The sequence below is a fragment of the Varanus komodoensis genome, unplaced genomic scaffold (genome assembly GCF_004798865.1).
Source record: "Varanus komodoensis strain SLA01 unplaced genomic scaffold, ASM479886v1 scaffold7_3, whole genome shotgun sequence".
NCBI classification, from domain to species: domain Eukaryota; kingdom Metazoa; phylum Chordata; class Lepidosauria; order Squamata; family Varanidae; genus Varanus; species Varanus komodoensis.
Genome location: NW_025336480.1, coordinates 10,651,464 through 10,675,674, shown reverse-complemented (window position 1 = coordinate 10,675,674; position 24,211 = coordinate 10,651,464).

Below are 24,211 nucleotides of genomic sequence, written 5' to 3'. Positions count from 1 at the left end.
AGCGTCTCTGCATCTCTGCAGTGCTTCCCAGCCACTTCGGTCCCCAAAGGGATTTTTATTAAATCATAGAGATGGGCTGAAATTGCTTTGGTTGCTCCAGTGCAGTGGTTCCCAAACTTTTTTTGGTCATGGGACCTTTCTGAAGACAGTTTTTTGCCTGTAGAACCCTAACTCTACTCCTGATTTTTACTAAGCATTGTGAACCCACAATGTTCTTCCTTCTTTCGTCTGCTCCTATTGCCTGAGTGCTTTGCATAATGCAGCACATTTGGAAATAAAGAGAAAACATTTTAAATATAACAAATAAATAAAGTGATTATATGGTAATATCCCAAATGAATTCTTTCAGTTATTCCCAACACTATGTAGTAGACTCCTAGGAACCAAATGATGTGATGAATTTCCTTGTTTGCTGCTTGGACTCCAACTGACAATTGAATAATGGGCCTTGTGTGGTTTCATTTTAAAATCCATTTTAAATTTGATTTTTGAGATTTTTTTTTTTTTTTGCAGAACCCCTATGAGCCTTTTGCAGAAACTAGGCTTCCATGGAACACAGTTTGGGAACTGCTGCCTGGTGGACAGTCTATTATTCAAAATTGATAGGGGATGTGTGTCTTCTGTCTGAATCAGCTGAGGGAGTTGGAAATTGGGGGATGGGGGGGTCTTTCAGTGGTCCCATTCCTGCCTCTTGGGTCAGTTCCAGGTGGTGATGCTTGGAGACTGTCAGTTTTCCAAGAAGGAGCTGACTTGTAGATTCCTACTGAGCTCCAGTTTGTCTCCAATGCTGATTATCCAGAGGAGTGGTGGCAGATGTTATCCATATGCTGATGACACCCAAATCTATTTCTCCTTATCACCATCTGCTGATTCTTCTGGAGAGAGCATCTTTCCTCTGAAGGACTACCTGAAGCTGGTAATGGACTAGGTGAGGAAAAACAAATCAAAGTTGAATCCAGACAAAATGGAGGTGCTTGCTGTTACGGGCCTGATTAGAAGTATGATGAAAATAATGAAAGGGCTGGAGGAATTCCTCTTGAGGAAAGCTTACTGCAGTGGGGTTTGTTTAACTTAAGAAAAAGGTGAGTAAGAGGAGTAATGAAAATTAAGCATGGAGTGGCAAAAATGGCGAGAAAGAAATATCCCTCTCTCATAATATTAGAATCTGTGGTCATCCAAAGAAACTGAATGGTGGGAGATTCAGGATAGATTGAAAGAAGTCCTAGGCCCTGTGCTCTTCAACATCTTTATTAAAGATTTAGATGAGGAAGTACAAGGAAAGATTGTAAGTGATACAAAACAAGGGGGAATAGCAAACACCCTAGAAGAATGAATGAAGATCCAGGGTGATTATGATAAACTTGAACGCTGAGCTGAAACAACAGAATGAAATTCAGTAGGAATAAGTGCCAAGTAGGAATGTATAGAAAGGCAGAAAAATACAAACAAACACAGAGGTCCTAAATCAAAACAAACCAAGACTTCATCTAGGGCAGGGGTCGGCAACCTTTAACACTCAAAGAGCCATTTGGACCCATTTCCCACACAAAAGAAAACACCGGGAGCCGCAACACCCTTTTGACATCTAAAATGAAGATAACACTGCACATATCGTTTTTCACCTTAATGCTATGTATATCTTCATTATGATTTAGCTGCAGCTCTTGTTCAGTCACTAAAAACTGTTAATTTCAATCTTACATTATAAACAAGTAGGACTCCTTTCATATATTTTGAATAGGAGAACAGCTTCCTAAAGAGTCAAAGTCAGTGCTAAAGGACAGCATGCATGGTTGGCCTACGGGGGCAGTGGGGGGTGGGGGGGACCTCAGTAAATCCACACGGATATAGGTGTGTTTAGTGTAGTTACTGATTAGCAGATAAACAGTCAAGTGCTGTGAATTGTGACAGATGCCAAGGACAGCTTTTAACAGATGCGGGAGATTACACTGGGACAAAGAGAATCCTTTCAGCAGCATTTCGTAACATGAGAGCCTGCAGGAAGCTTGTTCAGCAGAGGAATGTAGCGATTTACTTCACTAGCTGGTTTACTTAACTAGCTAGCACTGTTCCTGAGTGGAGCTTGGAGCTTGGAGCAGATCGGCAGCTGTGCTGGCGCGTGTTTTGAGCGACGGAGCCGCAGCAGAGGGGTTCAAGAGCCACGTGCGGCTCTGGAGCTGCGGGTTGCCGACCCCTGATCTAGGGCATGGGTCCTCAGACTACAGCCTGCGGGCTGGATCTGGCCCACCAGGCCCATTTATCTGGCCCACCTCAGAGGTTTTGGACTCGCTGTGCCCGTGCCTACACCTGCCGCACCTCCCCTCCCCTTGCCATGTGTGCCCGCCTGCACCCCCCCTCCTCGCCCCCTTGCTGGCCTGCACACATCACCGGCACCTTTCAACTGGCCCCCTGTTGAAAGTTTTAGGACCCCTGATCTTGGGGGGGGGAGGGGCAAATGTATTGATAAAAGATGGGGAATATGCTGCTGAACAGAACTGAAATGGAAAAAGTACTTGGAGTTGTTATTGAGAGCAGGTTACATATGAGGAAACAATGAGATGCAGCAGCAAAAAGGACAAGTGCTACTTTGGTATGCATTAATAGAAGTATTACTTCCAAATCATGAGAAGTAGTAGTTCCCCTACACTCTTCACTAGTCAGACCTCACCTGGAATACTGTGTCCAGTTCTGGGTACCAAGATTTAAGAAAGATGCCAAAAACTTAGAAAGGGTCCAGAGGAGGGCAACAAAATAATCAGTGTTTGGATACGCTGCCCAATGAGGAAAGACTGAGTGTATGTTCAGTCTTGAGAGGGGGGACATGATATCACTCTACAAGTACCTTAAAGGGTGTCTCAAAGAGGAAGATCGAGATCTCTTCTCACTGATACTGGAGTGTAGGACACAGAAGAAGAAAAAAAACCCTCAAATTGCAACAACCCAGATTCAGGCTAGATATCAGGAAAAGTTTCCTCACTATCTGAGCAATATGACAGTGGAGCCAGTTGCCTAGAGAGGTCATGGGTCATCCCACACTAGAGACAGTCAAGGCAAAACTGGGCAGCAATTTGAGTGGGTTGGTGTAAACTGGTGTCCTGCAACAGCAGGGGGCTGGACCTGATGGCCTTCTTGGCTCCTTCCAACTCTACTATTCTATGATTCTATGAAGTACTTCTTCAGAGAGTCCATAGTTAATGATAGTATGTGGTAAAACAAGAATTAGTGATGGCTACCAACAGGGATGCCTTTAAAAGGAGATTAAACAAATTAACTGAGGATTGCAAAGTTGCCAATGATTAGAACCTGAAATAGGCTCACAGTTTGCATCTAGGCAGTCTTAGCCTCTAACAGGTTCATTTTGTACACCACTTGTTGGGTTTTAGAAACACTCTTTCCTTTCCTTCCAAAGAGAAAAACATTCCAAGCATGCAGAGAGTTCTTTTTGAAACATTATTGCAATAAAGGGAGTTGGAGAGGTTTACTTCCCTTCTTCCAACTCAGCACATGTTCACATCTCTTTTATGCCTTTCCTGTCCTCCTATCCTGTGCCACTGATACCTGTTCTTCCCTCCCACTTGGTCCCTCCCAGGTGAATTATAATGAGCTTATTTCCTATGCAGGGCGTGTGTGTTAATAGTCACAAGGCCACTCATTGAGCAAGCTTCCTGCTATCTTGTCTACCTGCGGATTTCCTCACAGCTGTGCTATCTGGTCTCAGCCCCCCTCCTCCTTTAGGTTAATGAATTATCTTTGTTACCTTTTTTTTTTTTTTTTACACTTCCTAGTTTCAAATCATCCTTTCATCCCTATCATTCGGGAACATTGGCAGGGGACTCTCCTGTATTTATTTGTGTTTGGCTTCCTCAGAGACTCTTCCGCTAGCAGGCTGTTGGGCGAACTGGATGCTGGACAGGAGAGGCTTTTGATCTGATCCAGCACAGGCTCTTCTTATGTTTGTGCTCTTAAGAAATGCTTATTCTTTCCTGCATAGACTTACAGTGGTTACTTTATTTCCGGAATAACAATTCTCACTGCTGGCATGGAGAGGAGTTCACTGAGCAAAGGCAGCCAATTGAAATATGTCTGAGTGTCTTGTATGCAAATGTTCAGTGAGTGAAGTCATTATCACAGGGAAATATTTGACAGCATGAACGATCGCAGTTGTGTGTACAAAGGCCATGGATCAGGAAGATTGCCTGAATTAGCCAGACTGGGTGATGAATGGTCAAGGGAAGACATGTTCAGAAGAGGCACGGGAGGCTGGCAGCAATTGGATTACCTCCGCTATCTCTGGGGTAAAAGATTGAGAGCAGCACTGTCATTTTCGCAAAATGGCAAACCTGATGTGTCTCTGGACTGGATTTAGAGGAAGTAGGCAGCTCTCCAGCAGAGCAAGCGCTGATGTGGGCCCACCACTGAGATGAGTCTCTTGGTTGCCAGAAGCAGAGGGCTGGAGCATAGAAGGTGGTGCTGCTAGAATTCTGAAAGAGCAAGAGGAAATGCAGAGAATTTGCTTTTTTGTTTGCTGCATAAGCTGCGGCAATAAATTAATTTTTCCCAAGGGCTACATTGCATTGTAAATGCTATTTAACAACACTACCCAGCTGCTTTCTCTCCAGCTTAACCTTCTGGGCTGCAGTTCCTTTAACAAAAATAGCCCTAGAACCTTGTCCAGGTAAAAAATAGATGGAAGGTAGGAGTTGCAAGAAAGAAAGACAAAATGTCCACCTCCTGCCCAACTTGCTGTAAACTGCCCTTTTCTAACCCAGATCTTCTCAGGTGAAGAACCCCCAGGGAATTTCTCAGAATGTGTCTCAGGTCAGGCCATCCTGGGAAAATTGAAATGGTGTCCAACAGTGAAATGGAATTGTGTCTCCTCCAACCCCTGAAAACACAAACTTGTCCACAAAATGGGCAAGTTAAATGTTTAAATAAATAAACTGTTTGTTTGTTTATTGAAAATGTTTGTACCCTGCCCACCACTGACGGGACAGCTTACAATAAGGAACAAAAAACACAACACAACACACACAGCATCCAGTAAGTCAAGATAAAACTCCAGTTGCCCCATCTTTTCTTCCAGAGCCTCCGTTCACAACTTGAGCTGAAAATTTCCATTGGTGAAAATTTGACCCATTCTTAGTGAAAAGCATTATATGTTATGAAAGTCATTTAACTTCACAAGTATTAAAGGCAGAGTAACCCTGCCCTCTTTTGCCACTAGTCGCTCTAAAGGAGCCTCAGCATAAGCAATAATCATCTTTAATCTCAGTTATTGAGAGGTTTTTAATCAAGTCCAGCTAAAACCTGTTCTTCTGTAGTTTGCTTTCATAAAGGCTTGACACTCAGATACTTTAAGGCAGCCTTCCCCAACCTGGTGGCCTCCATTTGGACCACAACTCCCAGATTCCCATCCGGTGGGGCCATTGACTGGGAATTCTGGGTGTTGCAGTCCAGATATGTCTGGAAGGCACAAGGCTGGGAAAAGCTGCTAAGGAGTACATTGTCTGCATACACCTGGGTGTGTCTCAAGCAGGCCTTTGGAAGTCTTTTCAAAAGACTCTGAAAATAGAGATGGGTGGTAACCAAGATTAGGGCCTCTGCAGTTATAGCACCCTGACTCTGGAATATTCTCTTGCAAAGGTGGCTCACCAGTAGTATTATCTGTTTTCTATCTGGAGACAGGTATTACGAATCCAGGCCTGTTAGACTGTTTGGACTGTTGATCTTTGTGTTAAACGGATAGAAGCAACATTATTCTTTTCAAATATGTGTTACAGCAAGCATCACCTCCCAGGAGTCATTCCTCCTCTTGTGATAACTGCTTTTAAAATAGGGCTGCCTATCTACAAGGATTATACTTATATCAGGCATAATATAGGTCTGTTCTGCACTGGAGCAACTTCTGACACTGATGCAGTTTAATCACACACTTTCTTGCATTTGCATTTATTATTTATTTTGCATATATTAGCTGATCATAGTGGTGCTTCATCTGCATTTATACTGCTTTCTTGAGGCACCTCTTCAGATCTGGTTTCCACAAATGGAGGTGGATTCTCCCAGAATGAACACCAGCTTCGGAACTCTTGTGAAACCATACGTCTAGCTCTGTTAGGGTACATATCTCAGAAATGTCAATATTAATCTTCCTTGTCATCACAGTATCTAATTTCTCCCCTTTTAAGAAAATGTACGTTTCAGTGATTAAAAAAAATCTTAGCCAGCCTGTCTGTTTTACAGTGTGCATGTGAGAATAAGCTCCTCACTGTGTTTTATGGCAATTTCACTAGAAATGTTCTCAACACTTTTGTCTAAAACTGCTCTGTTCACACCTTACAGAACCTCTGAAGCAAAGAACAAAAATAACAGAAAGCTGAAAACAGAAACAACAAAAATCAAGATAAAATCCTGCACAGTACTAACTGTCCCATAATAAAAATGGTACAAAACCCAAACCAAACAGACAACCAGAAAAGAGTAAAAAGGATGAAATAATCCCTACAACCAGTTCCTGCTAAATGATGAAATGCATCCACTCGTTTAAAAAGTGGGCACATTAGATGGTATTCTAAACTCAGGGCTTTTTTTGTCATAGAACGCACTGGAACGGCTTTCCAGCACCATTTTTTCCAATGGATTTTAGATCATTCAAAAAGTGATTTTGAATCATAGCAGATCAGCAGCAAACATCATTAACATAGTGCCTGCGGGCTGCTTTTGTGTCTGCTATCTGCTATCTGATAGTGAGATAGCTGCTCTCAGCTTCCCTCGGCTGCTGCTGCTCGGCGGAGTGTCTGTGGGTGTGGTCGTGCGCTTACTCACCTTTTTTTTTTTTTTTTTTACAAAAAAAGCACTGTCTAAACTGATTGTAAATCTTTGCTGAATACATTAAGTGCACACAACCTATATTAAGTTAATATATGATATATAGGAAAGTATATGAACATATAGAAGAGAACATTCAAGGGGTGAAAGAGAGAGAAAGAGGAAAAGGGAAATATAGAAACAGAGGAGTCAGAAGGGGCCTCCTGGGCCATCTAGTCTGACCCCCAGCTCCAGCCAGCTCTGTTCACGACATGCCCACCATGTGCATGTCCAAAGAGCAAAGGAGGGAGAGAAAGAAAGCTGGGCTGTAGTAAACCTGGCCAAATGCCCAGAACTTTACCCCCTTAAACGGCATAAATATGTTAGCTAACACTCAAGGACTGACTAGTTGAAAGCCAACATCAGTTTCTGAAGTATCAACAGCAGACACAGAAGCTACCAGTTCTGGGTCCCTCTGGAGCATGGCATAGTAAAGGCAAGGGGCCTTTCTTGCAGTCCTCGAATGTCATGGTGAAGGACCCCTTCTGCCCTGCATAGGCCATGCCACAACGGACAAATGCGTAGGCTGAGGGCTTGTAGGGTGGCTCCATGGATACAGTAGTCACAACATCTGCCGACAAATCCACAGTAAGCAGCCCATCATGCTCTCTGGGCTGCCATTGCATTAAATTACCAATAGGTAATATAAATAAAATAATACAATTAATGTTCCTATAGCCATTTTTTAAACAAACACCTTAAAACCATTATTGTTACTCAGCTTACATGTTCTGGTGAAATATAGCACACCCATTTCCCTTTTTGTCATATACATTTGAGTTCTTAAGCTGTGGTGTGTAAGAGAATATTAACAATGGGATAATGTGAAACAGGAGCATGTTAATAAATCTGGATAATGTTTGGATCACAATGGAAATCATTTCTTAGAGGTTTTGTGCTTAATAAGGCATCTGTGGAAATTGAATTGAAAAGTGGAACTCTCTGGAGTGCAGATAGTCTTCTTGAAGGGGAGAGGTTCTCTGTGGTGGAGGGCAAGTTAGCTTTCTTAGCAACTTACTCTGCTTGTACTGACTACTCCTGTGGCTTCTCTAGGTTATCCCCAAGTTCACCCAGAATTCTATGCAACAAGGAGCATCGATTATCTAGATGCACTCCTACTAACAGAGCTTTCTATCTTTTGTTACTTCATCTTCATGCACAAGGATGTGGTGCCTGTAAGTGTCAGAGACTTCCATACCCCAATCTTTAAGGTATGTGATTATGTGACCAAGTAACTTCACTAGCAGCCTGGCGAGTCTTCCTGTTGCTTGACACGGCAAATTCTTGATGCTGGAGACAGAATTACTTTACGGCTGGGATGCTGCTGTCTGCAATTGTACAGGGAAGGAACGATCAGCTTTAATGACTGGTGCTATCTAGTCCTGTTACAGTTACACGTCTAATGTCTTTCTTGCTGTCAACAGACATACTATAGTGGTACTACGTAGTCCCCCAATGTACTGATGATATATGAACAAGCTGTGTTTATAAGCACATTATGATAACCAAGTGCTGTTATCAGCATTTTACATCCTCTATTTGCATCCTATTCACATATATTTCTGCAAAATTTCTATGTCTTGTAATATTTCTTCTTATACTTTCCAAGTCCCATCAACAGCAAACGTGTAAGTGATTGCTTTTGCTGTTTCTAGAGTATTGCTAACATTACATGCATTTATGAAAAAATGCATTGCTAGATGCTATTCCAGGTGATGATCTGTTTTCAAGTCATGAAGCGATGTATAACCCATAGCCTTTGGTCACCCTTCATATCTGCTATACTTATGAAAAGAAAGAAAAATCAAAAGTAGTGTTAGGGAACAGTTGGTTCTGTCTCCTTCTGCACTAAAACATCAGGACATATGTCTGTAACCCTAACTCTAGACAGATCAAATGGATTACTGCCTGTACATTAGTGAAAGATAGACATTGAAGAATGGGATATCTGAAAAGGAAATTTCATATGTGAAAGTAGGAATGCATACAGCAGCAAAGAGTAATCCAACAGACAGCACTCAGGAAAAGCAACATGTCTGCAGGGAATTGCATGACTGAAGAGGCAAGCTTGGGTTGGGTCACATGCTGCAGCTTGAGATCCAACTACATGGTTCTCCTTCCTGAACTCACAAAGTTCAGGGAGGTTGGTCTGTCTTTGCAAGGGACGAACTGCAAGATGCCTCGGCCATGTCCACATTATTGTAACTATATATGAAGATGACCATTTAGAATGAATCTCATTTGGAGTATTACATATCTGTGCATAACATAAATACGGGCAGAACATGAAATTAGGAATAGCTGCAGGAAGGACTTCCATCCCAGAGATGTCTTTGTGGTCATCACTGTGGGAATGTCCCTAAGAATGACAGTACACCGATAAGAAATGACGTTAGAAGCCCATTTGTTTTGCACATATGTGCAGGTGTGCAGTAATGAATGAGGAAGGGAAGGGGAAGCAGATGCGAAAAACTGGCATTCACAGTTTTGCACAGTATATTAGTAACAGCAATTGCCTGTGCATGAAGTGATTGTTAAACATAATCACTCACTCTGTGGGCCATCTGCCTGGACAGGTGCCTTCAGGGTATCCTCTTTGTAAATACTTCAAGATTATCTGATGGGTGGGGAAAGGAAATAAAAACTTACCTACAATGACTTCTTCCATGTCCATGTAGTCCACCAAATGGATTGTTGTCAGGGCCTCCTTGAAAAGTTCTCCAGAATCTTCCATAACCGGAGGTTTGGATGGCAACATCCGAGTGTGCAGTTTTTAAACCTCAGGGAACATTCTTCAATTTGGTTGTGGCATCATCACAAAGAATGCTGTGAAGCTCACTGTAGGAGGGGCATGTTGCAATTTTACAACCACAGCCTGGAGTTATGGTTCACCAGCTGCTGGTATTCAAGTTGCACGCCTTTAGTTGAAAGCTTCCGTTTGTTTGAGTCCACAGACATTTCACGAGCAATTACTTCTCTCATGCTATGACTTGCTCTCAGCTCCTCTGATATTTTTTTTTCTCCCCATATATCCATGGAGGTCCAGGGTTTGTTGAAAGAAAACAATGACAAATTCACGTTACCTTCAAAATTGGCTACTTCGTGCATGTTTTTCTGCTTGTGTAGTTTACTGATGTTCACTTTCCATGATGGTCTGGACTGCTGGTTCAAGTGCAGGACTGGAGACCCAGGAGATTCAGGATCTAGTTCCACTGAGTCACAAAGATCACTGTGTCACTTCGGGCCCCCTATGGAATCTCAGTCCAACCATCCTCAAAGGGTTGTTGTTGTGAGGCTAAAATAGAGTGATATAAGCTGCCTTGGACCCCTCAGAAGAGGAAAAAAACACGCAATATAAATGCAATGTAATAATAATAATTTGAACTGTTGCTTGAAGGCCCTATGCATGCATGAATATGTCATTCATGATTTTAATATTGTTCTTCATCTTAGACTGTATGAACTTACAGTTATATGACTACTCCATCTCTGTCATGAAATCTGACAAGATGGTGCAAGGTAGATCAGAAGAAATCAGTTAAAATGTTATAAGACTAAAGTCACTGCAAGAATGCACAATTACTGTTGCCATGACACTGAAAACAGAAAACCTTCTTGAATTAATAAATGTGTTACAGATATGATAAAAATTGTGGCCTGGAATAAGTCTGTGTTCAGAATACATTTCTGCTTTCACAGAAATACAGCTTTCCATTTGAATCACACTTTTCATATGAAAAATGAAGTCCTGCAGTGATGGTGGAACAATGTTTGAGTACCCAAAGCTCAGTTTAAGCTTAAGTGATAAAGAATTGGCTAGGAGGAATGAGAAACAACAGCGAGTCACAAGAATCTCAGAGTCACAAGAATCTCAGAACAATGGACAAGTTTGCCTTTTAGTAACAATATTTAACATAAGTGAAGTGCTTCCCCATGTTCAGAATACAGTCCACTTAACATGGACTGTCTTGTTGCAGACCATACAATGAATCTTAAGCAGAATATTTTATTCTCACATTGCACATGCAGAACTGAAAATGAAAGAATGGGCTGGTCTGTATGCAACATTCTATGTCTTTTATGATCTTTCTAAATCACAGTTCACTGTTATGTCCAAAGTGGGGAACTGTGGTTTAATGTTGGATTACTAACCAAGATCTTAAACTGAGGTTTATATCTAGTTTAGTAGCTCAGTTTGGAAACTGGTTTTAAGCTACAATTTTCTTTTCTAGACATATAAATAAACTGAAGTTTAATTTAAGACAGATTCTAACACCAAAGCTGGTGTTCAAGGGGAAGAGCTGGTTAGTTGAAAATGAATCTTGTAAAGTTCTTGCTGCTCATAGAGCAAAAAGAAGAAACAGGCAACCACATACTGGTCAGTCATAGTTTGATACTGGCGAAGATACTAGTCCTGTTATAAAGCATTCAGTGTGTAAATCATGATAACAATGCAATGAGCCCATATGGATCTGTGAGAGATAAATTTTGTCAGACTGATCTATGGACCTCTTTCTTTTTAAATGGGTTATCCCTGTGCTGGCTGCGAGGGAAGTGGGAAGGCCCCAGGGCTGCAGTGCGAGCTCTTCCTTGAAGTGTTTATCTGAGGTTAGCACTGGGACTCAGATCTATCCAGTGCCTTCTGCACCCCAGACAATGTTGGGAAGCCATGAGATTGTGCCCTTAATGGTTTAGATTGGGTAGGTGGGAATCCTGATCAAATCTGTGACTGACACCAAGCTGAATCATGAATTGAATCATAAGGAGCAGCAAGCTCTTCAGAAGACAAGAACATTCAAAATGATCTTGAGGGAATGGAAAATTGGGCTGAAACTAAGCAAAAGAACCTCAAGGGGGACAAATGCAAAGTGCTGCACTCAGGCAGGGAAAATAAAAGACACAGGCAATAGGAAGAGGGATACCTGTCTAGTATGTAAAAAGGAACATGCTATTATAGCTCATCACAAGCTATAATAGTCTGATGTAGCTGAAAATGCTAATGTGATTTTAAGGTGTATGAATAGCACTACAGCTTACAGGCCAACTGGGTGGCTTTGGACCAATCACAGCCTCTCTGCCCAACCTACCTCACAGGGTTGTTGTGGGGATAAGATTGAGAGCAGGAGGTGTAGCATGCACTTTGAGTTTGTTATAAGAAAAAATCAGGATATAAATGAAACAAATAAATAATAAAATAAGTCATGAGAAGTAATGCTCCCACTTTACTCTGCACTAATCGGACAGAATCAGGAACACTTTGTCTGGTTTAGGCACCACACTTTAAGAAGCATGGAGAGAAGCTGCAGAGGGTTCATAGGAGGGCAGCATAGATGGGCAGATGCACTGGTAGTAAGTCCTAGAAGGAAAGACTGAAGGAACTGCTTTTGTTTAGTTGGAAGGGGACAAGACTGATGTTGAAGAGCGTGGGACAGGATAGCATTCTTCAGGTTCTTCAAGAAGGCAGTTACTTGTTCTCTGCTGCCTGAGTGGATGGGATTAAAGCTACTAGGCTTAAGTAACAGGAGGGTAGATTTTGGTCCAATATTAGACAAAACACCTTAATGGTAAGTACAACTCAACAATGGAGCAAAGTAGCCTGGTGGATGTCCTTTGTTGTCGTTTTTATCTTTGCATGTTATTTTAGTTGTTGCTTACACCATTTTGTATACAGCCCGCTGATTTGAAAATGAATAATGGTATATAAATGCTTTAAATACATGCATACTACTAACAGGTAGAGGTGTGTGCGTTCTTGCTTCCTCAGTGGAGTTCTTCAGGGTCTGAAAACCATCTCTAGGGGACTGACCCACAAGAATGTTTCCAGCTCTCTGATTTTATTTTCCTAGGTCCAGATAACTTGGCCAGGAGCATAATAAAGTTCAGCTCTGAGGATGGACTTCAAGTCAAGAACACACGGACACTAAGTTGAGGCGAAACATCTGTTGCATTTCTTTCTCTTCCTCCTCAGTGGGGAAGGGACTGAACTGGAGAACCTTCTTGGGAAATCCTGCCAGAAGGAATTGCTGCATTTTGTGTGAACAAGCTAGCCCAGAGTTTTTCCTACTGCCATGAGTCACAGCTAGATATCAGACGTCTACAACTTGTGGGGCCCTGGCAAGGACTGGCACATTGCATAAAACCTGAACAGCAAATGGCCTAGAAAATTTAAAGTTGAAAAAAAAAAAAACCCAACTAGTTAACTTTTAACCAAGTATTGACGCAGGGCTCAAAAATCATTTTCATTCTGAATAGTAATCACATTAATTTGTAAAATGAGTTCCTTTACATAAACAGCTGGTAGCTGTTTCCCATAATTATTTATTTTTGTCAGCCTCTACAAAAATCCCATCAGCTCTGATTATGTACTTCGTGTTCATTCTTTTACAGCAGCAGTATTTAACCTGACAAGCATTTTCACTAGGCCTGCCTATAATGTTATATACAATTAAACATGTTTGCTTGTATAGCTGGCAATCCTATTAATTTAGTGGGGCACAAAAACTTTAAAAAATTCTGTGATCCTATGTAATGCAAGATTCTTGAGTGGATGTTTTATCTTCCAAGGGCTCGTGTTACAGTGTGCGGCGTACACCCTTCAACATTTTGGGGCCTGTGTGTCCCACACATTTCTGGGACTTGTCAGCCATGTTTAGCCCTGAAAGCTGTCCTTGGGTTAAAAGGCAACATTTCTTTCCAGCCTGCACAACTGGAGCAAGAGGATTTCTTTCTCTGGAAAGGGGAGATGAAGAGGCTTCTGCCTGCTGCCCAGCACACTGATAACAACCCCACGGTGGAAACATCAGCGCTGGATGATTTTTCCAGCATAAGCAGCTGACTGTACGGGTGAAGGTTTTCCCCAGGTGGACCAATCATGTCCCCCAGTTGGCAGCCTCGCTCACAGTCTTCAGAGGAGGTCAAAGGGGCCGGAGTAGGCCAGCTGGAAGCAGGCGGCGCTGTTGGGCTTTGTGGGCCCAACTGGGAGGCAGGTGGATGAGATGCTCCCTTTGAGTGTTCTGCATCTCCCTATCAGGTAACAGCAGAGCTCAGTGATTTGATGATGGTGCTCGCGTGCTCAGGGGAAATTGCTGCATGAGCAATGGCAGGAGTCCGCTGTGTCAGAAAGAAAGCAGCGTTGTTTTCCATGCAAGTTACTATTAGCATGTTGAACGGCAGCAGCCGGAGCCTTTTCCTTGTTACCAAAGCAAACTGCCCGTGATGGAGTATCACACTGATTTGTTCCCCTGAAAAATACTCCAAAAGAAAAGCCAAGCCACTTTGCCTGTCATAGCTATCAAGAGTTTTCCATTGCTTTGTAATAAAATAGACCACGCAGCTCAGAACCAGTCATCTAAGGGTGCATTCTGAGGCATGTTTAGACAGGAAAAAAACCCTGCAACTCCTAGCAAGCCCCAGAATTTACATCGGGCAAGCCCGGTTTGCTGTGCCCTGGCCTACTGAATTTTACTTGTTCATGGTGCCAGGGAGGGCCTTCTTATTCTGGTCTCCACCACTGCTGTTTCTGTCAAAAAACTTAGCACATATGTGTTTGTCCAAGCTCTGCTACCAACCCCTGTTTATTTGGAATAGGATAATTTTATTGTTTGGACACAGATCAACTGAGTGACTTACTCAGAACTTCTGTAGTCCAGGCCCTTGTAGGGAACCTTAGATATGTCATAGTGTGCCAGTTTTTCCCGACTGGCAGCTGGCAGATTTTGTGGGCGAACATGGGCATTGTGATAGGTTGGCCTGAAATGGATTCCATTATAGATCAGTGCATCAGGGCCTGGGCCCAGACTCTTTGGAGCGGCCCCAGTGACATCACCCACCTTAATATGAGCCTGTGTCTTCCCTCCGAGTTCAGTAGCCTTGCACTGACTGGGGAATCATCGGCTCTCCCTCTTAGAAGACATAGGTATAAAGAAAGCTATAGAAGCTCAACCTTCTGCACTATAGAAGCCCCTGCTGCCTTTCCCTGCATTTCAGCTCTCACATGCTCACTGTTGGGAAGTTACTTGCAGTGAGCATTCAAAGAGGTGGGGAAAGGGAAGGGTAGCCACAGCTCTTTCTGAAACACTGGTACTTCACACAGCTGCTGCTTTTACTCCTGAAACCTGGAGCCGCCGACTTCTGCAGAAGTTCAGTGGCTTCAGCACAGCAAAGGATTTAGTTCACCTCTATGAATGTCTCCCCACCATCTTTAACTTTCCCTATATAGCTGTAGGGAGATTATACTGAAGGAAGGGTTACGATGATGTGAAGGCTTATTCCAGCAGAGCAGGGCAGGCTGTGCACAGACTGCTTCATGGCCCTGCCTGCAGGCACGGGGCTTTAATGTGTGGTTTGCAGTTGAAAAGCCCTCCGTCGCCATGCCGTGTAAAGTTGTACGACTTTAAAAGTTCAAACAGCTCTCCTGCCACCTCCAAGTGCCTCCAAAGGTGTCACCTGGCTGAGGAAATTCTTTCTCTCCCAGCTCCATTTCCAGTCCCCATCCTCCCTTTCCTCTCCTTCTGACCCCCTTTCTTCCTTTCTTTGTCCTCTTTATGCCATCTAGTGCAAGCCTTGAAGAATTCTCAAGGGGCAGGGAGGGTAATGCGGATGTGAAGTTCTGACCTGTTTGACTTCACACCGTCAGACATGAGGGTCTGTTTTACTCCTTGTGTTCCATGAGAAGCTATTCTAGTGCCTGTTTCCACATCACTGGAAAGAGGAGAAGCATCACCCCAAAAGAGGACATAGATTTGCATAAAAGGTCCATATGCAAATTGATATGTGTGCATGCAAATGTAGATGATGTAGAATAAATGTAGAATAATCGCAGTCATTCAAATAGCAAAACCATGCATCTCACTGCGTTTCTGCTCATCTTGCTGCCCAGATCTTAAGCTGCAGGTGTTCAGCAAGTGCTGGCTTCCTGTTCTCCCCTCTTGAGGGTCCTTATCTGAAACCAGACTTGACCTGGACAGGCCTTCCACTAGAGGCCAACTTCAAATAGAGGACTGTCCTCTGCAAAGGAGGACCCTTGGCCACATGACCAGCTCTTATTGCTGCTCCGTGGATGTGATTCTTGCAAATGAGGGGTTGCATTAATCCTTAAGAGAATACGGAAGCACTCAGCGCTCTGTAGTATGTTCTTCAGTCCTAATGTTTCTATTGTGGAACCCTTTATTAGCCACTCTTCTCAACAAGCAGTTAATCTCACAAGCAAAATGACTGAAGTGCCCTCACAGTATTAAGTTTTCATACATGTCTGCAGTTTGCTCCCACTGAATGTTGTGGTCTCTCTTGCTTGCACTTCAAAAGGCTCCGGCACAAAGAAAGGGAAGATACGTACAGAGCACAAGAAGTCCCTTCCTGATAATGAGGCTTGTCAAATCAACACATTTCAGCAATATGACTGCTAATCTTTCAAGGTCCTGCACCCTATAATACTGTATCAGAGGGAAAGATGAGGTGATTATGTCCATATCAGGTTTTTAAGAAGCAAACCCTGCTAGTCATAAATGCCTTGCTCGGGAGCAAGAAAAAATATTCAGTATTCAATGGGGGATCTGTGTTCTTCAACACAATTTGAAGCAGTGATGTGGAACATGTGGCTTTCCATATGCTGTTGGACTGCAGTTCCCATCATCCTTCACCATTCCCTATCCTGGCTAGAGCTGATGGAGTTGTAGTCCAAGACCATGTGGAAGGTCACACACTCCCCATCTTTTATTAAAAACAATTGTGGACACTTAATTGATATTAACTATATGACAAGTTTATAGTGGCTGCTTTTTCCCAGTAAGTTGATTATTGTAACTCATGAAGGACAATACATGTGAAGCGCCCTGAAGATGTTCAAGTATTGTTTGAGCCCTGATCTGTCACCGGCAGTTTTAAAAAAGGTCATTGGTGCAGGACTGTGAAATGTTCTCTCTCTGAAAGTCATGAACTTCCATCCTTCCCTTTTTTATGGACATCCAAGAGCACACTCCAGGCTCTGTGATCTAATCTTTGTGCACTACTGTAGGAATTTAGTTTTGAAGGACGGTTGCAATTATAACAACAACAGCAACAGTGAAAAGTGTGTGTCTGGCACCAAACAGCAGCACCCAAAGCAGGGCCAGAATCATCCTCCCCGCCAGAAAAGAAATGCAAGAACTATTCATGACACCACTGGTTCATAAAAGCAAAAGGATTCAACACTTCTGTTTTGAATGGATATGTCAATACAATACAAGCTGACCTATATCTGAACATGAATCTGCATGAAATAGATGTTTCTAAGATAAAGGGTTGAATGCAGAAAAAGTAATAAGATCAACCGTCCACAGAAAAATACATGGTGCATGTTTATTCTTCCAGGCTTGGAGCGTATGTCCAGGCCACAGTCACCATCCCTCCTTTAACCCTCACATCACAGGAATGCAATTTTAAAATGTGTGACCATTGACAATCACCACATATTTTTTAAAAGTAAATTTATGGCTTTCCACAAGAAATAAGCCTTCCCAGGACATGTGCCATCCTATGTTTCAGTGTTGCATTGCTCTAGTTGCACTGCCAGAATTCAACAGACCTTCTCAGCTTGTTCTTAGCCAGTCTCGGTGGTGTCCAATAGATATGAAACATGATTTTTATTGAATCAGTCTCAGAGTACACATGGAAGCCACAGCAACTTTTGATTTCGTTCAGTCATTTTCATGATATAAAAAAAATTCAATATTCTTTTCCTTTCCGTTTGAACATCCTGAACATGCACCTTATTTATTTATTATATTTATGTCCCACCTTTTTGTTGCAAAGAACTGAAGGCAGCAGCCATAATTCTCCCCGTCTTCCATTTTAACTTCTCAACAACCCTGTGAAGTAGGCCAGCCCAAGAATCTGTGATTGTTTCAAGCCACCCAGTGAGTTCCATGGCTGAATGGGAACTAGAACCTGCATCTTAGTCCAATTAATATGCCACATTCCAAATGACGTTTATGAACACTTAATGTAGGCTTAGCTTCTGTCAAGATCTAATTAATGTCTCTAGCAGATCTCTAGAAGATCCAGGTTCTAGTCCCTGCTCAGCCATGTAGTCAGCTGGGTGTCTCTGGGTCAGTCACAGACTATCAGCCCAGTCTACCTCACAGGGTTGTTGTTATAGGGATAAGATTGAGAGCAGCAGGAGGAGAATGATATAAGCCACCTTGAGTTCTTGTAAGGAAAAAAGGGTAAGATATAAATCAAATAAATACATCTAAATTTTAATTTCCTATGAGCAACCACTTCTTTCATAGCAAAGGCTTTTTATTTTCAAACCAGTATTCCCCATAAAGTTTTTAGCATGAGAGCATAACGTTTTTAGCAATATATTATGTGCATGTCTCTTTTGCTACCAAAGAGGCAGGTGGAGCTATTTTAATATCTTGATTTCTAGTGCTATGCAGCCAAAAAGTGATGCTTGACTCCAAAACAACCCATGGAAAAGTGTTAAAAGGAAAGAGATTTTTTGGTCACTGGGACAAGATAACAAATTAATCCTGTGATATAAACTAAGATCCTGGAAATGAATTTCTCCCTAACTTTCAACTGTATCTTCTTAAGTGAAACATGCTTCTAAACTGTTGCATAGAACTTTTGAAAATACCTTTTTGGGAATGAATACTGGAATATTATTCAATACATAAATTGCATGTGGCGAGAAGGTGATCTGGTGCTCCTTGGACAGCATCCAGGGGCTGCAATGTATTTGGATTCTCAGGCCTGAGGCTGAAACCTTGTTCTGAGCTCAGTGCTGGGGATCCGCCACGGCCACAGGTTGGAAAATTGACCTCGGAGCCAGTTAAAGGGGGCTGGCGGGGAGGTGACAGGCCACACGGATATAAGCTCTCCTGGGGGTGCACCAGCCTCCCCATCTTCTCCACAGAGGTGCCTCATTGAGGTGTCCAAAAGCTGAGATCTAGGTGAACCACGGCGTTGTGGGGAGGCAGAGATCACTGCGGCTCTGCTAAGCGCCCAAGCCTCCATGTTCTGCAGCTTATGAGCATCCAGGGCACATCTGATAGGCATGTGCCCTACAGCATTCACCTGAAGTATATGAACCTTACACCAAACACTTAAATTGTGTGATGCCATCTTTCCAAATCAAGGGCTATTTCTGCCAACAATACACTTACATTTAGTTTTATACTATGTGTGAATTTCGTATATCTGTGCAAATGCAGAATGAAAGGAATATAATTGTATAATAGCAAATAGTTCCTTTTAGCTTTTTTTTAGAAGTTGGATGGGCTGGGTTGGATTCCTTCATGAAGGCCTCTTTGATTTGCTCATGGGTTAGTTTGGCCTGGATCTGCAATATTTTGGTGCAGTCCTTTCCAAGCTATGATCAAATTGGGTGGCCGACAAGACTTTGTTCTGTCCCAGTTTCCATCTTTAAAATGGGAGGACAGCCATTTGTTCTGTGCCTTTAGTGGTAACTTGATGTGGAGACATTAGCAGCTTATTATATTTATCTTCGGCTGTGAAGTTTCACCTGCTAATTCCTGCCTATCACTTTTGCTAAATGCAGAGGAGCAAACCAGATCATTTGTTCTTATATTTGTTTTTCAGGCTAGCAGTTGGCAACTCTAAAAATGGAACAGTTAATTAACAAGGTTGTTTCACACTTAAATGAAGAAGACCATAAGAGCCGTTGCATGTTAAATTTGTAATCTCATTACAACTGCAATAATAACAACAATATAATTAAAGATAATTCATTTTCCAGTGAACTGTTTTTTAATCTTTATTCTAAAAAAGAATGCAAACATAAAAATACATTTGACACAAATTCATATCACAGCTTCCATTATATAAAGACCCAAAGAAGAGAATTAAATTGCTTATTAAAATAATAGGACTTCAGGCTCTCAGCAATAAATCCACAATATATCTTTAAAATCATGGTCCAAGAAGGAAGAAAGAGCTACAACAGCGAAGGATTCCTTATACTAATGTAAGCAGTGACCAGAGACATAACTCATGATTAATTTCATTTTTATATTGCCCAAAACCTGGAGCTCTCTGGGTGGTTTACAACAGTTTGTAAAAACAATGCAATAAAATACAATAAAATGCTATAAAATCTGATCAAAAATACACAATTAAAAATACAACAGCTTAAAACAGCTTAAAAATACAATGATGAAGAGCCCTGTAAAAATTACTTGGGGTGGGTAATTCCCTTAAGCGCTTGCATAGTCAAGTATGTCTTTAAAAGCCTTGGCATAAAGGGCCATCTTAATTTGAGTTCATATAAAGATAAAATGAAGAAGACAAGGATTTGGGGTTCCTTGCTACACAAAAGGCAGGGGCTAATTGAGTAGATAAAAAAGCGACTTTTGCTACAAATATTATCCTGTAAATAGTCTAGGATGTTCAAGAGAACTGGTGATTCCTCAGGGTTAACAAGAATAGAATCATATTCTGTTTCAGATAATAGTGTTATACTTGATTAGATATTTGGTGTTTTTCATATTAACCCAAATTCACATAGACATGAATGATTAAACAAAAGTTATTAAGTTGAACATATAAAGGATTGAAATCAACTCCCCTTTGCTTGCATACATTTATGCTTCTGTTTGCCTTTCATATTTTTATTCTAGAAATTAATAACAATTAATCTCCTGCCAAATTCATGCATTTGGTTTTCACAAACCTGAGCATCATATGCAAGTTTGTACATCATAGCTAGTTCCTAAATCCAACAAAAACAGCCTGAGAAGGGGTGGTGCCACTTTCTAACAATTGACATTTTAGCTGCTGTTAATGCCATTGTAATCATCTTAACATTAGCTATGTCAATGTATTCTTCCAAATAATTTAATTATACTTTCAATGGTTCCTTTGGAATATTATAGCCTGTCATCTGTTCAGTATAATACAATACTAACAAGCAGAAACTTTTAATTTTATCACAGCTGCAAAATAAATGCATATAATCTGCGATCCATGAGCTTTTCTTTATCTCTAGCAATTGTTCTGCTGAAATGATTTTGAGCCATAAAAGTAACTTCAATATTTGCTCCCATGGCGGTAAGTGGCCAGAATAAGAGACACAACTCTCTGTGCTTTTCTGGGAAGAAACACAACTCATTTTTTAATTCATAAAGCCAGTCCTGAGCGCAAGACATGAAATGCATAGTATCCAGACCACAGGTTGATCTCTTTCTGAGTGCTCTCCACAGAGTCACTGCCCCCTGAATGCGGAAATCTCCTTGGAATGGTGCCAGGCTCGGAGCCTGCTAGGCTAGTTCCTCCAACAATAGTCTGCCCATCTTCACAATGTGATGGCTACTGAGGGCCCAGACTGTGCATATATATAACTAAGCCAGAGTAGAATACTAAGCCCAGTATTTATTTATTTATTTATTTATTTATTTATTTATTCATTCACATATTTATATGCCTCCTATAACTGCTAAAGGCCTTCCTAGGTTGCTTACAAGTAACAACATATTGAGACTTATTAAAACAGTTAAATATGGAGGGGGGACTAGAAGGAGAGGGGGAAGGAGCCATTGCTGCTAAATGGCTTTCTGCAGGCCTATTACATTCAGGCCACTAAATGGCTTTCTGCAGGCCTATTACATTCAGGCCACTAAATGGCTTTCTGCAGGCCTATTACATCCAAGGGCCCGGGAGGCACCATTGATATCACCCCTTCTTAGCGTTAAAGCAGCACATCAGTTCTTGAGTCATAGCCCCTCTTGATCAGTGATACTGTATTTTGGCTTGTGCTCTAGCTTCATTGGGTAACTGAATGGGCATTCCTAGGCATCTTCACTCAGAATTGATCCCACAAAGGTCAGTGAGACTGACTCTCAAGTACATGCATCCTTAGCAAATGTCCTTTTGTCAAAAGGCACTGGTAGGTGATACTTCTTTGCTGCTGATCCTCATAGGTTTTCCTGCTTCTCTGCCATTTAACTTCCAGGCGCACTGTTAGACTTTGCTCAGTTCAGGACCTGGCAAAAGCCCTGCTGGATCAGACCGAGGGCCATCTAGTCCAGGATGCTGCTCACACCGTGGCCGGCCAGCTGCCTGCAGGATCCCCCCAGCAGGATACGTGCACAACATCCCCCTCACACCTATGCTTCCAGGCTTTGTTGCCCAAAGGCCCACTGCCTCTCGTACTAGAAGTAGCACACAGGTACGTTCAGGTAAGTACAAGCTGGGTTAGACCCTCGGTCTCATGGCTAAATCAGGCACAGGGAGTTTCAAGTTAGTTATTTCACAACATGTATCTGCTCAAAGCTGTTCAAGTGTTGACTGGAATGTGAGGTCAGAGAGGAAGAAGCATTTTAGCAGAGCTAATACAGCTGGAGAAAACCAGAAGAAGAGCCCATATCTTGTTCTGGGTCTTGTTCTGAATTGACTCCTGCGTTCTGACTCTTTCCTTCTGACTCAGTCTTGAGCCAGATGCAAACAGGAAGGCAGAAATTGGTGGGCTCCTCTGGAGTCCTCACTTTTTGACAGACCTCCTCTTCTCACATGGTAAAACAACATTATGATGGTTGTCTTCAGTAACTGAAAGCTACTACTTGATGCCCTTACATTTCTTTCCGCTATTTGAAGCATAGTCTTCCGCTACATTGTTAACTTTGATGGACAAGCTATTTGCATTTCTTTCTCTTGGATCAAAGGCACGCTGAATCTCTGCTTATCCTAATGATTCTGGAGTAAATTAACCAACCAAATTTCCTCCTTTTCAACTTGTTCTAATTTTCAGTGTAGCAGTACACTGAATCTCATTGTTTATTGAAGTAGCAATACATCTCAGATGCATACTTTGTATGCTCTGATAACACCCAGCATTTTTGCAGAATGATGAACTATGCATTCATAGTTCACAGTGGTTCACATTAAAATAACCTCTGTGATTTTTTTTATTTATTTCAATTTTTTTAGACTGCCCCTTACCGTAGTCTTGGGACAGTTTAACAATAAGACAAAATAGAATAAAACAGAATAAATGAAATAGAATAAATGTTTGGGTTACATCAGTATTATCATGTCCATGTTTCAGAGGAAGTGCTGAGGCTGTATTGCAGCTCGCCGCAGCTTTTGAAGTAAGAGACCGTCACAGTTCAGGACTTCTTAGGCCTACACTGTCCAATTGCTCTGCAGCAACTTATCAGCAAGAGCTAGAAGATTTGTTAATGCATTTGGCAATTTCTCCTCTGAAGCTGCTCTTGGTGATGATGACAACTTTTCACCCTGGGTGAATAGCCACTTGTAAAGGTTTCTTTAGGACCACAAAATGGGGGTGATGGGAAGAGTTGCCCCCTTGTGCATGCCCCATGGTTGCGGTTTGCTTAGATCTCCCCCACCCCCTGCCTTGGCTGCTATTTAGTATTAAAAATAGTGGTACTCATTTGAACAACATCTGGAAGCAAACTGACCTGATTGTCACCTCTCTAATAAATATGCAGGTCAGAATGCAATCATGCTTTTCATTCTTCTCCTTTCCCAGGTTTGCAGTGTGGATTTTGACTTTAATCACATGCCAAAAAATGCATATAAAATATGCACTTTACAATAAATCTGTCTAAAAATGTGCATTAGTTTTTGTGATGATTTTTTTTTTTTACAAAAAACCAACCCAGCTAGCGATGATAAATGTGGAAGTAAGATGGAACAGACATATAAAGGACACAGACTGAGAATGGTCTGATCTGCGCATCCCTTGTTAAAATGCAGATGTGTTAAATACATTTGGAGATCAAACACCTCAAGTCATTTGCCCCTCCTGCGTTTTATGGTAATTGAAAGCCTTATGCATACACAGAGCTGACTGTGACTTGGTTTTCTGAACAGGAGACCTTTCCGAAGAAACACACTGCAAACTATTCTGAAAGTCCATGAAGTTACAGAAGTGGCTTGCAGTGAGGGAGACTGGAAAAGAAGCAGAGCCGCTGTTTCTGCAAAAAGCCTCTTTTTCATATAGCTCCAGCTGCTCACTTCTGCGGCTTGTTGCTCTTAGTCATAGACCTGGGCAATGCCCTCTCTCACTCATTAAAGGAAGCATGACATGATAGGCATAAAGGTATAGGAAAGGGAATGGAATGGAAAAGTTTGCCTTTCACCTTGGTGCTTGCAGGGAAGTCTGATCTGCTATCACTCTACGGGGTCAAAGTCTTCACAACTAAGTAAGGCTGATTTTTGTTATCCAGACTCTTTCTCCATTAGCACAATCCATAGGTTACTCCTAATCCCTGGAATTGATTTATTTAATTCTTGTAGATGCCATTTATTACACATTATTCTCAGCATTCATTCCCAGCACAAACAGATGGTCAGCAAAACCAATTAACCTTTCTCACTCTGC